Raw genomic sequence first — 14,875 nt, 5'->3', positions numbered from 1 at the left:
AACATTGAGAGTCTCATGGTGTAGATTCTCTGGAGAGAAGCCCCATTTCATGAAATGAATTTTCATTTCCAAAGCGCATCCCTTAGTTGGGTTTCTATTTTCCGGGGCACTTGTTTAAGCTTCGATGCTGTGTCCGAAAAAAGCAGATCCCAACAATTTCCTGCCAGAGCCCCATCCTTCCTGAAGCCCTGGCCTTGGCCTGAGCATCAAGATAATTCTTTTTTTTTTTTTTTAATCAAGCTGGGGAATGTTTGGCCAGCGGGGTGTGCGGCACAGGGATGGGCAGGGTGTGCACAGGGTGGGCGGCGTGGAGGAATGGTCGGGAGTCCAGTTCTTCCTCACGTTGGACCCCCGAGGGTGTTGCTGTCCTCATTCTACAAATCGCACAAGTCGGGGCACAAGACAGAGAGGCCAGGTCACGTCCCTGCAGTTACACAGCTCATGAGTGCCTGCTGGGGTGGAACCTGGTCTGTCTGTCTGTCTAGCACCATGGCTCTGGCGCCGCTTCGGAGGGAGCGCGGGTCTGGGCTCCAAGATGGGGCGTTGGGGTGGGGGGTTACATGTTTGCCATTGGCATGAAAATAACAACTAACTCTGCTTGGGGATTAGTGCTGTGACTATCTTGTAGACGGGGAAACAGGCACAGAGAGGTTAGTTAGTTTCCCAACACTGCCCAGCTAGCCAGGGGCTGAGGCTGGATCTGGGAGGTGGGCGTTGTGGGAGCACGTGTGGGGCTGGCACCTTGATCTAGGTTTGAGTTCGTGCGCCCACCCCTCCCACCGGCAGGTGTGTTTTTAAGTCAAGCTTGTGTGTTTCACCCTCTCCCTGGACCCCGTTTTCAGCTCTCAGTTGAAAACTGCAGAAGCCGAGCAAACCACTGACGCATGCAAAATATCTTTTGAGAGAGGACAGTATGTGTTAAAGCCTTACATAGGTGTAAAGTGAGGGCAACTGTATCCAGGAGGTTCGGGAGTGATGGTTTAAGGTTGCTGGGGGGATAGGAGGGGGAGATGTGGAGGCGGTTATTGCCATGGGTGGTTTTAACAACACCAGGAGCAAGGACGAGAGTGGGTCGTAAACCAAGGAGGGCAATTAATTCCCCACAACTGAAGGGCTTAAAAAGAGAGATCAGAGCGGCTTGAGGCTGTTAATTTTTTTACTAAAAATAAAAGCATGAGGAAATAATGTAATAAAGGTCGTGAATGGTACAATTCTGAGAATGTGTTCTGAACAAGGGATTATGACTAAACCAGGTCTGGTAACCTGATATTAACAAACAAAAAAGACCTCATAGGCCATTTTCTCCCTTGTACTGGGCTTTGTGTTCCGCAGAATGGGCACACTGGGGCTTCTCTGCCACGGCAGGGACTGTGGACAATAAAACCAGGCTTCATGGTGCTCACTGAACAGTTACAAATGAATGAATGCGTAAATAAAACTAGAGAGAGCCAAGCGCGGACCAGTGATGACGATGTTTTTCCCCCCTTGCTTTGTAGAGATATAATTGACAAATAAATATTGTACATATTTAAGTTGTACAATGTGATGTTTTGATATAAATATACATTGTGAAATGATTATCTCAATCAAGATGATTAACGTATCCATCACCTTATACAGTTATCTTTTTTTGCATGTGTGGTACCCTTAGTTAAGATCTGCTCTCCTAGCAAATTTCAAGGATATGATATGTTATTGTTACCTATGGTCACTGGCTCTATATCAGCTGTCTAGAACTTACTCATCTTATAACTGAAAGTTTGCACCCTTTGGCCAGTATCTCCCCGTTTTCCTCATCCCCAACCCCTGGTAACTACCTTTCTCCTCTCAGTTTCTATGTGGTTGTTAAAAAGCAAAACCCAATAAGTTCTAGGCTGTTGAAGCTCTGTGTTAGAAGTATATCAACAGGTGTATAGGACAGTCTTTGGTCTTGGGCTGAATGGTGGCTTCAATTGTATTATACTTGTGTAATTATATTTGTATAATTGTATAATATTTACTGTATGGTTAAAAATGAATTAGATGAGTGAAAAAATAAATGACAAAATGAAAGAGGCCCAAGAATAGACCATAAAGATAATGTTTTATGAACTAAAGATTAAGAATAATCCATTTGTGTACAATTGTGGACTATTTAAAACAAAACAAGACTTTTACCTCTGTGGATTCGTTTTGAATGTACTAATCAATATTTTTGTTCTAGATTAGTGTTGGGTTCATCTGTATTTATTGTATTTAAAAATAAGTAAAAATATTAAAAAGAATGAGTAGGAAATAATGATGAGATTATATCTGGAATCAAAGATTATTATTATTCCAACTCTGCATATTTGAGTCCAGTTGGAAGAATATCTGGGTTGGCTCCTTTGTGGGTAAGAAGCATAGGGACAAGTGCTTGTAATAGTCATTATTTTTGTTTGTGATTAGGGTGGTGTATTAATGCATATTCATTGTAATAATAAAAAGTAATAAATGTGTAAATACATGCAATGAGAGCTACGCTTGGGCCAGTGGTGAGACTGTCTCATGAACCAAAGATTACAATTAATCCTGTACTTCTCACCTGATGACCATTAAAAAATATCTAGGATGTTTCATCCTTGTTGATATCTGCCTTGTGTTCCACAGAATGGAGGCCCCAAAGTGAATGTAATGACACTCTCTTGATGACCTTTGTGGGAAATGAGCCGTGAACCAATGTGAGTAATGGCTAATGTTGTCTTAAAGTTGAGTGGTTAGTCGATGGGCGTTTATTGTATTATTAAACACATATTATAAATAAAGTCAAAGATGGCCAAGCATAGACCAATGATGAGAATGTCATGAACCAAGGGTGATTAATCCCATTTGGCATAAATGTCATCAAATTAAAAAATATTACTAGGCTGTTCTCTGTGCAGCAAATGAGCAAAGGAAAAAAGGAACACATATGTGATATATGTCACATATCATATGTGTTATGTTTCTTTTTCATATTTTCAGGTCGGGGGTGGGTTTATTAAGGATTTATTGAATATAAGTGGATGTGTACATAAATAAAATGAAAGAGTCAAAAACATGGATTAACGAAGACAGTGCATCATGATCTGAGATTTATGATTACACAGTTTTGCAAATTTGAGAGACAGTAAAACATAAATATTTATGCTATTTCATTTATTTTAATAGCATTCTTCCGTCAATTTATACACTATGATTTGGATGGGCACTTCCCTATTGATGAAGTTTGGGATGTTAACTCGGTGAGAGAGGGTCACGTGGGGAAGTAAGGTATTGGTAGTTTTCTATTTGTTGGGTAGGAATCATGGGCATTCTTTCATGATTTTTTAAAGGGATAAATAATATTTCAAAGGGCCAAGCATGGACTAATGAGGATAATATTTCATAAGCTAAGGCTTGTTCATTGCTATACAATTGAGAGCCATGAAAAATGATCCAGGATGTTTATTTTTCTAATAGTTGCTTTCTGTTGCACAGAATGGACACATCATAGTTTATTTAATCATGCAATATTTATGAGCATTTTGACTTTTATTTGGGTTGATAAGGTACTTAAAGAAAATGTAGGTAATGATTGATGTTCTTAAATCTTTGGCTGGAGAGTTAGTCAAGGGTGTTCATAAATAAGTAAATCACTGAATGAACAAATAAATGAATAAAACAAGAGACAGTAAATATGGGACAAAGATGATCATATCTCACTGTAGTAAAATCTTAATGTGATGCTGCATTGGCATCTGTTTTTACCCTAAGTGTGACTTTGTCACGTCAGAAGCAGGCTTATTCCCCCTTGACACAGTTTCCAGTTCTCTAGCCCTCTCCTGGTTCTTCTACATGATAGATCCAGACGTCTTCCTTGTACAATCTTCACTCCTGGTGACTACCTCCCTGCCTGTGGGACAGCTTGGTACTTGTGGGGGTCAGTGGGGCAAGCACAGGTGTACTGACTTAGATTCTCTGCAGGAAAACTGCTTGGATAACTCCCTAGACTGCAGTAGAGCCTCCCTTCTTCCCGTTGGTTTTTGAGGCATGCTGGACCTGTAAGTCACATACTGCTTCCGTTATTTCCTGTGTTTGTTGAGTTGCCTCCTCTGTGTCTCACCTGACCGACACACCTGAACCTAACTTCTTTCCCAGTCAGAGCTCTCCTAGAAAGTGGCAGTCTTGGTAGGAATAAACTGGACACAGGTCAGACAAGAACCACACAGGCATCTACCAGTAAAAATGAGTTTCCTGTGAGAGGGACACCTGCTAGGTGTTAGGCTGTTGCCAGGATAAAGAAATGTCCCATGAAAGGGACACTGTAAACCTCTATGACCACTTCCTACCCAAGGTCCATTTAAAAAAATGTGCTGGTTATGGAGTTAGTCAATATTCTTACTTTTGCATGGTGGTATAATATGTTGGATGTCTATTTTATACTAAAAATAAATAATTACATAAATGTATAAAATAAACAAAAGACCAAAGGATGGACTGCTGATGAGAATAGTCCAAGGATGAAAAAATTGTAGTCGATTATAGCTAATTCAGTTCTGTGCTCCTGACTGCCATAAAAATAGCCTAGCTTGTTTTATTCCCTTGACATCTGTTTTGTATTTCATTGTGTATGTGTACATAGTTTATTTAAACATCCATTCATAAATAAAGATCTAGGCTATTTAGTCTTTGAGCAAGGACCACAAAAGGAGACAAAAGATGAAAAATAATCTCAGTATTCTACTTGTGGAGTAAGAGATTGGATTTAGGGTGGCTCATTAAAACTTACTTAGAATCAAAGAGAGCCAGCATGAACCCAGGGTGATAATCATTCCTGAATCGAGGATCATGATTAATCCAACTAGGTTCGTTAGGGAAAAGTTCTAGACTTAACATAAGGGTAAGGAGTGTATTCCAGCACTGTCCCATAGAACTTACCGCAGTGATGGAAATGTTCTGTAATCTATTCTGTGCAATGTGGTAGCTACTAGCCATGTGCGATTATTGAGCACTTGATTGTATTATTATGAGCCAATCAATTATGGTTCATGAGTATTGATTATGTAAGTATTGTATAAGGGGATCAATGAATAAATCATTAAACAAATTTTATAAATGTATAAGAAAATTTATTAACTAATGTATAAATGAATAACAGAAAGAGGCCACACATGGACCAATGAATGATTATTAATATATTTTTGAAGTACTGAAGTCAATAAAAGATACACACACACAGGGGTGGATATTGGCTCTTGTTTCTACAAACGTATAGAGGTTTACATAAGTAAGAAAATGGAAGAGGACCAGTGTTGAGAATGTGTCAGATAATAAGAATTACAGTTAATCCAGTTCTGTTCACTGTGTTCATTGAACAACAGAGATAAGAACGAGCTACTTGATTATCTCTGTGGGTAGTGGACAGGTTGACAGATGTTAGTTTTAGTCACAGTTTTTGACCAGTTTCTTTGGATTCCCAGCGATAAATTGTAATGGAATGAATAAGTTTATGTCACAATTAGTTAAAAGAGGGCAAATGTTGGTCCAGTGATGGACATAAATCATGCAGTGAGTATTAGGGTAAAGTCATTTCTATATTGCTGGTCCCATAGAAAGGATATATAGTCTGGGTTCCCAATTGTTTAATGTTCACAGATAGATTTATGTTGCATTGCTTAAGTTTGGGCTGTCGGTGGATTTGGCCTTGTTAATTATCTTTTACAAGATAGCTATAGGATTAAATTAATCTGTGCCTAATTAAATCAAACAATAAATAAATAGATAAACACATAAAGAGGGTCAAGAATGACTTGTTAATTAAAAATGAAATAAAAGTTAAAAAACAATGAGCATTGGTGAAAATATACCATGAAGTAAAATTTAACATTAAGAGCATGCTTCATTCATTGGGTTGGTTGGTTAATATTTCATTTTTTTTCCACCACTGTTAATTTACACATGCTGCCACTGATTACAAATTTAGGTTTCTAACCTATTGGGAGGGAAAAACACAAGGAAAAATGGGAAATAGTGTCAATGAAGTAAAATAGGAGGTTCTTTGTTAAATATTTAAAATTCGGACAAATTAAAGAGGGCCCAGCATGGGCCATGAGGAGTGTGGGATTGCAATAGGGTGTTTATTGAGCCACCTGTGGGACAGTGAGGTCCACCACAGAAACAGACTTAGTGTGTTAGCTCTGGGAGAAATTAGCCTAAATAAATTAGTAATAATATTCATATATTCATACATCTTAATCTTCCTTTACTGTGATTTATGAATATTGATTAAGTAATAGTCAATCAATGAATAAATCAATAAACAAATGTATAAATGAGTGAAGAAAAAAAGTCCCAAGCCTAAAACAGTGATGAGTCCCCTGGGGTGTCCAAATCAAGGATTTTGATTAAACCATGTAATGTCAAGGTCCATTATCAAAACAACCTAATTTATCGCCTCAGGGGGACATGCGCTTGCAGTCGCAGTGAGGAATATAGGTATCTTGTTTTCGCGATTTTGTAGATGTCAGGTATGAATCCTGTTACTATTAGTGAATCAGTGCACAAGTAAATAAAGAAACATGCCAACGAATGAAGACAGAAGGGCTAGGTATTCACGAATTACGAGAGTATGAAATGAGATACAAATTGTTATTAAAATATTTCTGAGGAACTGAGTTCCGATAAGTAAACAGTTCAAGGCTGTCACCATGTTGTCTAGGAGCTTATGGAGAGATATGCGTAAGAGTCACTGTTGGTTTGGGGTTGGTAGCTGTTAATTTTATTAAGTATGTTATTATGAAAAGAGAAAAAGGGGAAACATAATAAATAACTGATTACAGAACTACCTAATTGCAAGGAGATCAAGCAGGGGACAGGTGTTGAGCTTGTGGGCAGAAACTGGGGTTTTTGGTACAGCAGGACTAAGATTCCGTAAAAGAATCTGAATCTGCACTGCTTCTCGAGTTTTCTAAAATCTGCTTTTTGCTCCGCAGATTCAATATACCAAATCTGATTTATTCATCATCCAGTGACGGAGATCTTGGCTGTCACTTCTGTGGATGAGGAGCCGAGGGACGCAGGTAAGTAACAGAGTTCGTGCTGTTGGTTGGAAGGAGCTTATTCATGCTGTTCACGGAATTGTTTCAAAGGAATGAGTGGCTACCACAAACATAAATAGAACAAAAAGTGCTAGGAGATGTTACGTGTTCTCACCACAAAAATGACAAATATGTAAAGTAATGTATGTGTTAATTAGCTAGATTCAGTTGTTCCACAAAGTATATATACTTCAGCATATTGTGTTGTATGTGATAAATGCACCAAGTTTTATGTGTCCATTTAAAAAATAACGTAATAAAACCAAAATAAAATCAAAGAATGCCGTGCATGGACCAATATTGAGAATGTGTAATGGACCATGGATTAATATTAATCTACAACTGAGGAAAAAGTTGGGGGTGTTGCATTCATTTTCACAGTTGCTTAATATTCCATTCTGTTTTTCCACCACATTTAAAGAACACTTCTCTACTGATGAAGACCAAGGCTTTTAAATCGTTGAGGGAGTACGTAGGAGATGGGAAGAACTGTCCGTGTTCCAGCTGTGAAGTAAGATGGTAGGCTGTCTATGGCACTATCTTTGGATTATGAAGAATTAAATGAGAGGTGAGCAAGCAGAGAGCAGCGAAACATACAGGATGGGCAGGAAGCAGGGTTATTGATTAATCTATAGGTGCAGCACTGTGGGCCAATTAAAAAGAGAGCTTGTCTACCAGCTCTGTGGGAAGAGAGCCTGTAAATAGCTTTCTGCTGTAGTCAAAGATCTTGCTCTCGGGTTTCTGTGATTCGTGGGTCTTAATTTATTTTATTGGTGAAACCATGAATGAAATAGTCAATAAATAATGCATAATCAGTAAACAAATAAATAAATCAAGGAAGAAAAAGTGTCAAGCTTGGATCAGTAATGAGTAGTTTTGGGGTATATTAATCAATAATTTTGATTAAACCCTGCACTCTGAAGTCCATTAGAAAGAGATCTAGTTATTCCCTGTAAGGGAATGGAGTTCAGAGTAGATGTTCAGGCCAGCTGGGGAACTGGTTCTTGGGCTTTAGTGGTTCCTGCCTTTGATATCAGTGAATCCATGAATGCCTGAATAAATAAATGTGTAAGTGAAGATAAAGGTTGTCATGCGTGGATCAGTTTTGAGAGCATGTCGTGAAATATATTAGTGATATATTTGTTTAATACTGAGTTTCAATATAACACATAGGTAAAAGCTGTTACCCTCTTTGGAGCACATAGGAGCTGCAGACACATAGACACATTTAAGTTTCTCTGTTGACATTCTTGATTGGTAGGAAGTTGCTAGTTGTTGGTTTTATTAAGAAGAAGAGAAAATGTTTACATAAACAAATGATTATATGACTAATGGAAAAAGAGCAAGCATATACCAATGTTGAGAATGTGCTATATGATACCCGCTATGGTTAATCCAATTGTGTTCACTGAATTTTATAAAAAACAGCAAAAACTGACAAGGGATATAGTCAGTTATTTCCGTGAGTAATGAGCATGCGGGTAGTTGTTTGTATTTTTGGTGTTCAAGTATAGAGTCTAGGTTTTCAGGTCCTTATATATTGTTTTAAGTTGTTGAACGAGTATGATCATATCTCAAGCAATTACTTAAAAGAGGGCCGGCTATGGACAGTGTGGAGTGTGCGTGTGGAACACAGCTAATGAGTCATCCTGCTCTACTCTCCTGATGTCCATATGGAGAAAGTGGGATCTAGGTTCTTCTAACTTGAGTTAAGTCCATGGAGATAGGTCATGAAATAAGAATATTTCAGTTCTGGGTTGTTAGTGGGTTCACTATTTTTTATTAAGAGGGGGCCAAGCATGAGCCAATATTGAGAATATATCATATTATCAGGGTTATATAATAACCTATTTTGAGTTTTATTTTTAAAAAATCAGAAGAGGATTTTATGGGTTAGGTTATGTCCATGGGCCATGAGCATGAAGACAGATATTGAATGTTCCTGTCCTTGTCTTGGCTTTCATTGCTTTTGGTATGTTGTTATCAGGGAATGAAAAAGGCCATTTATATGTAGATCAATTATTCAAACGAAGGCCAAACATAGGCCAATGTGGAACTTGTGTTATGAACCAAAGATAATGATTACTCCTGATATGCCCAAATGCTGCCCAGATAAATACATAGAGATCTAGGTTCCTCCCCATTTGGGTAAAGTGCATATTAAAATTTTCATGGAGCAATTCTTTAGAAAAACGGGTAGATAATTTATTCCATGCATAATTATATACATTAATAAACAAATGAATCACTGGACATGTAAATCAGAAAAATTTGTGCACCATTGGTGAGAATATGCCATAAAACAAGATCTATATTTATACAATTTTGCACAAGTAAGGTTCACTGAAAGCAGTGACCCAGCTGTTACATTTATGAGTAGTGAGTATGTAGACAGATATTTATGATACGTATAGCTCTATTCTCATGTTGGTATTCATAATATTATTTAAAAGTAAAAACTATATGAGTGAGAAAATAAGGAGTGCCATTCTTGGGCAACAATGATGAGATTATGAGGTGACTCAAATTTGTGATTAATCTAACATTGCAAGACAAACTTCCATTAAAAAATATCTAACTGTAGGTTCTTTCTTTCTTTTGAAAGTCCGTATTTTGCTTCACCAAATGCACATACCACAGATGACTTAACCATTCTCTAATGCTAAAGATCTTGGCTTTTACCTCTGTGGGTAAGAAGAGAAGAGATTAGTGTAAGTAATAGCTAGAGTTTAATGTTCTTGGGTTGGGAGGTTGGTTTATGAGTGTTACCTAAAGTTCTTAAAGTGATAAATGGATATATTCATAAATAAAACCAAATAACATCAGCATGGACTAATGATAAGCATGTGCCCGGAATTGGGATTTGTGATTAATCTGATTCAATACTAGTAAAATCCACTAATTAAGATGCTGGGTGTTTCATTCATTTTCAGGGATGCTTCTCGTTCTGTCTTATTTTTGCGGTGTGATTCATTTAAGTACCTCTACACTGATAGAGATTTAGGCTATTAATTCCTTGAGGGAAGCGCACATAGGAAGATGTCGGTGTTCTAGCTGCGGACTAAGATTATGATTCCTTGATTCTTTTTTGCACTATCTTTACATGAAAAAGGGCCTAGTGTGGAACTGATATGAAACAGGGATGTTGATGAATCTATATGTACAAAAAGTACATATGCATTGCAAAAAGCAACCTATCAGTTCTGTGGGAAGTGGACTTACAGACAATTATTAGAAACATTCAAGTAGATTGTTCTCAGGCTTTTTGATTCATGAGAATTGATCATATTATTATTAGTGAATCAATGAATAAAGAAATAAACAATGTGTAAATAAAACAACAAAAATATGTCAAGTATAGACCAATGATAAGTATTCTGAGATGTATGAATCAAAGATTTTGATTAAACTCTGTAACTTAGTTTATTAGGAAAAAGGAAACTTAGCTATTTCCTTTGTGGGGGAGGGGCTTACAGCAAAAGTAAGGAATAGTCAAAGATCTGGTTCTTAGTTCTTCATGTCTGTGAACTGTATCTTAAGTAACCAATGCAAAAATAAAGCTGTATAAATGAATCATAGCCAATTATGCAAGTGAGTAATAAAAGTAGGATTATTATTAATTATTATTTTCTGAAGCATTGAGTTTCATAACATAAATAGATTAAGTCTCCCTTACTGTTTTTCATAAAGGACATATCCTGTTCCATCAGGGACCATGTTGTAATTTTAGATTGGTGGTGGGGAGCTGGTTGTTGGTTTTATTTAGACAAGAAACCATTGACATTAAAAATAATTGCCTAATTGAAAGAAGTTCAAACATGGAATAATATTGAGAATATGATAATAGGTACTATTAATCCAATTCTGTTCACTGAATATTATTTCAAAAATGATCTAGTTGTTTATATCTGTGGACAATGAGCATATGAAGAGATACTGCTAGCATCAGTCCAAGTTCTTGTCCAGTGTCTTGGCTTTTATTCATTTTGATATATTGTTAAAACTGAATGAATGAATGAGTTCATATTTCACTTATTTAAAAGAATGCAGAGCATTGACCTATGAGGATTAAGTGTCATGAAACAAAGATAATGATTAACCCATTTTTACAGATGAAAAGAAATCTAGACTCATCCCACTTTGAACAAAGCACATGTCAGCAGTTGCATGAAGTGGTATTTCAGTTCTGGATTGCTGGTGAGTTTTATTCTTTTCCTTTAAAAAAATGAATAAATGATCAAATTATTCTTTGAGTTAATAAATAAAAGAAAAAACATGAGTGAGTCAGTAAACAAATTAATTAGGGTCAGTCTTGGTACACTGCTTCATGGCTCACTCTCAGCAATGTGCAAATATGGTCCCTTACAAAACATGAATGAGGTCAGGGTGGACATGTGGTTAGGGAGGATATAGATGGAGTATAAAGGTGTAAAAATGTAGTGGTTACATTTATTACTCTTATGTTGGGTGGCGGATTTAAGTATTCATTGGATTAAAAATTGAACAGTAAATAAATCCTTAGGTAAAAAGTACAGTTGTTTTTTTTTTTTTTTTAAAGTACAGTTGTTTTTGAGTCAATAATGAGTCTATGATAGGAACCAAGGATTATAATTAATCTAATCCCTCATGACTTAAGTCTGGTAAAAGAAGTCTTTACTGTTCCTTCTTTATAAAATATGCATTTTATTAACCACAATGAACACACATAGCTGATTTAATTATTCAATGATAATAAACATGTTAGTTTTTTTTTTTTTTTTTTACCTTCTTGAGTATAAGGAGGTTAGAGATTGTTGTCCATATGGGCAAAATTCATGTCCTTGATTTAGGTGATTTGCTGATCACTAAATTATGTTAAAGGAATAAATGGCTAAATATATAAATAAAATAAAAGTATACCCTGCAGGAACCAGTACTGGAAATGAATCAAAGTTTACTATTAATCCAATTCAATACAACTCAGGTCCATTAAAACTTAGGGAAGACTTTTATTCATTTGAAGAAATTTTTAATATTATATTTTATTTTGTACCATGGTTGATTTGCACATTTCTTCAGTGATAAAGATCAAGGTCATTCACCCCTCTGGGGAGCAGTAGACAAGAAGAGGGAAGATAGTGTCATTGGCCTTATCTTGAGTTAAGATGGTGGGTCATGGTCGTTCATAAAATTGAATTAGTTATCTATGGCTGTGTAACAAATTATCCCAAAATTTAAGGGACTTGTTACTTCTCATGATTTCTATATGACGGGAATCCAGGAGAGGCTTACTGGGGGATTTTGGCTTAGCATCTCTTGTGAGGTTGCAGGCAAGATGTCAGGCAGAGTTGCAGTCATCTGAAAGCTTGACTGTGCTGGAGGATCTGCTTCCATGGCTTACTCACATGGCTGGAAAGTGGTGCTGGTTGTTGGTGGGTGGCCATAGTTGCTTCCCACATGAACCATTCCTCAGGATTGCTTGAGCCTCCTCATAACATGGCAGCTGACTTCCTCCAGAGCAACCAATCTAAGACAGAGAAAGGTGGAATCCTCAATGTACTTTATAATCTAGTTCCAGAAGTCATACACCATCATGTCCACAGTGTTCTATTGGTAATACAGGCAGTCACGGTTTAATATGGGAAGAGACTACACAAGGCCATGCATACCAGGAGGTATGGATCATTGAGAGGCATCCTGGAGGCTGGCTACCACATGTACTATCTTTATAATATGGACAAATCAAATATAAGAAGGGTGAGCATGGAAAAAATTTAAATGTAGGATTAAGGTGAAGTCAGGAAGTTGATTAATCTATTTGTACAATGCTGAGCTCCATTGCAAAAAGATGTAGTCTCAGTTCTATAGAAAATAAACCTATAGATAGATCTCAGTAATATTCAAGGATCTTGTTTTTAGATTTTTTGATTCATGTATACTGACTTTATTATTATTAATGACTCAATCAATAAAGCAATAAAGATATGAATGAATGAAAAAAAAAAGAGTACCAAGCCTAGACCAATGATGAGTATTCTGGGGTATTTGAATCAATGATTTTGATTAAACCCTTTAACTCTGAGGTCCACTACAAGAAGAGACCTACTTAATGCCTATGTGATAAATGATATTACAGCATAAGTTAGGGTTATTCAGGATTTTGTTCTTAGGTTGTTGAGGTTTGTTGTATTACTGTAAATGAATTAATAAATGAATAACAAAACAAATATATACATGAAGGAAGATAAGGAGAACCATATCTGGCCTAATTATGAAATGTGTAATATATTTATTTTTCTTAATACATATCTGGAGCACTCAGGTCCAACACAAATTGATTAAATCTGATACCTGTTTGTGTATGGAGCATATAGAAGAGATAAGTACATAGAAATCAGTGCTGTTGTCTTGCATTATTTAGGTTGTGCTTATTGCTTATTAAAAACGAGGAAATATGATCTAGTTGTTTATGTCTTGGAGTAATGAGCACATAGACCGCTGTTAATATCATTCAAATTTCTAATGCAATTTGTGTGTTCACAGATACTGATGATATTGTGAGTGAATGTATAAGTATATTCCTCTCTCAACCAATTATTTCAAAGAGGGTAAAGCAGTGTTTTTCAGCTTCAGCTCTATTGACATTTTGGGCTGGATAGTTCTTTTTTTAGGGGATTTGTCCTATATGTAGACGACGTGTAGTGATTTCACTGGTAGTGACAATCAGACATTTCTACAGACATTGGCAAATGTCCTCTGGGTGGGGACAACATTGACCCCAGTTAAAAACTACTAGGATAAACAGGGCCCAATGAGGAGCATGTGTTTAAAAATGTTAATTATTTATCCTATTGTACCTTGCTTATACTTAGATAAAGAAAAAAAAAAAACACCCACCACAAACTATGCTCTTCCCACTTTGGGTCAGTTACATATGTGTAGTTATATTTAATTTTATCACAATTTTGGGTGGTTGATGGGTTGATAATATTGTGTTTTCTCTGGAAAAATAAATAGATGTTCGTGAGTACTTAATAAATGAATAAATAAAGCAATGAATGAATAAATAAATACATAAAAAAGGGTCTGGTATGGACTGTTGGTGAAAATGTACTATGAAAAAAGTATTTCAATTTATCTAATTCTGTACAGGTGAGATCCATTATTAGGAAACATGTTCTAGATTCTTGTGTTGGGAACTAGATGAATCAAAAAATAATACGCCAGGCCATGCTTGGGCCACTGATTGAAACATGGTACAAATGAAGGTTTATGACTGATCTAGGACAATCCTACAGATGCCCCTTGAAATATTGCTCTTACCCCACACAGTGGGTGTGCCACACCTGAGTTAATTGTTTTCCAGTGGTGAAAATCTCAGCTGTTACTTCTGTGGGCAAAAATGTAGGAACAGATCTATGTTTATGTTCTTGATTTGGAAGGTTTGTCCATGTTTTTTATTATTTCAGAGAAATAAATGGGTACATATTTGGATCTCTTTTTATAAAAGCAATTAACTTTAGCTGTATGTGTTTGTTTTGGGAATGTCTATTCTGTTCCACTCATGTATGTGTCTATTCTCATATTAATACTACACAGTCTTATATTGTAGCTTTAGTTTCATGTAAGTCACGTGGTATAAATCCTCCAACTTTATTCAAGTTTATAGATTCTTTTGTTTATTCTAGTCCTTTTTATTTCTAAGTAAATTTTAATATTTTCTTGAAAAGTACTCTAAAAATCTGCCATTTTGATTGAGTTTGCATTGAAAGTACAGATCAAATTGGGGAGGATCAACATCTTTACAATATTGAACATTA

Source organism: Propithecus coquereli, unplaced genomic scaffold (assembly GCF_000956105.1).
Source record: "Propithecus coquereli isolate 6110/MARCELLA unplaced genomic scaffold, Pcoq_1.0 Scaffold256, whole genome shotgun sequence".
Lineage (NCBI taxonomy): Eukaryota > Metazoa > Chordata > Mammalia > Primates > Indriidae > Propithecus > Propithecus coquereli.
This window is presented reverse-complemented; position numbering follows the sequence as displayed.